This window comes from Calidris pugnax, unplaced genomic scaffold (genome assembly GCF_001431845.1).
Source record: "Calidris pugnax isolate Ruff unplaced genomic scaffold, ASM143184v1 scaffold173, whole genome shotgun sequence".
NCBI lineage: Eukaryota > Metazoa > Chordata > Aves > Charadriiformes > Scolopacidae > Calidris > Calidris pugnax.
In genome coordinates this window covers 192,296-193,020 of record NW_015090917.1, presented here as the reverse complement: position 1 = coordinate 193,020, position 725 = coordinate 192,296, and the positions used below count along the sequence as shown (strand labels likewise).

The window sequence follows — 725 nt, the reverse complement described above, 5'->3', positions numbered from 1 at the left end:
GGAGGGAGGGATGGATGGAAGAGGGAGGGAAGAAGAGGGATGGAGGAAGAGGGGATGAAGGTCTGGAGGAAGGAGGGAGGAAGGGGTTAAGGATGGCAAAGGAGGGAGGGAGGGGTGCGGGAGGGATGGATGGAGAGATGGAGGAGGGAGAAAGGGATGGAGAGATGGAGGAGGGAGGGATGGAGAAGGACAGAGGGAGGAGGAGGGGTCAAAGGGGATGAAGGTGTGGAGGAAGGAGGGGTGGAGGGGGTTAAGGATGGGGAAGGAGGGATGGAGAGATGGAGGAGGGAGGGATGGAGAAAGGGATGGAGGAAGAGGGGTTGGAGGGGATGAAGGTCTGGAGGAAGGAGGGGTGCAGGGGATTAAGAATGGGGAAGGAAGGAGGGATGGAGAAGTGTGATGGAGAGGGAGGGATGGAGGGAAGAGGGAGGGAGGAAGAGGGCTGGAGAAGGAGGGATGGAGGAAGAGGAGTGTGGGGAGATGAAGGTCTGGAGGAAGGAGGGAGGGAGGGGTGGAGGAAGGAGGGATGCAGGGGTTAAGGATGGGGAAAGAGGGAGGGATGGAGAGAGGGAGTGAGGGGGGGTGGAGAGATGGAGAGGGAGGGGTGGAGGGAGGGAGAGGGAGGGAGGAAGAAGGTTTTTGGGGTCATCCCCAGGTCTAGAGGAAGGAGGGACAGAGGTGGGGAGGAAGAAGGGATGCAAGGGTTAAGGATAGCAAAGGGGGGG

General features: G+C 59.9%; 1 protein-coding gene across 1 annotated transcript in view; it reads left to right on the top strand.

Moving 5' to 3' along the window:
* FSD1 (fibronectin type III and SPRY domain containing 1) overlaps positions 1 to 725 on the top strand; it is a 19,527-nt gene that overhangs the window by 4,655 nt on the left and 14,147 nt on the right. The gene's annotated exons all lie outside the window — the stretch shown is intronic.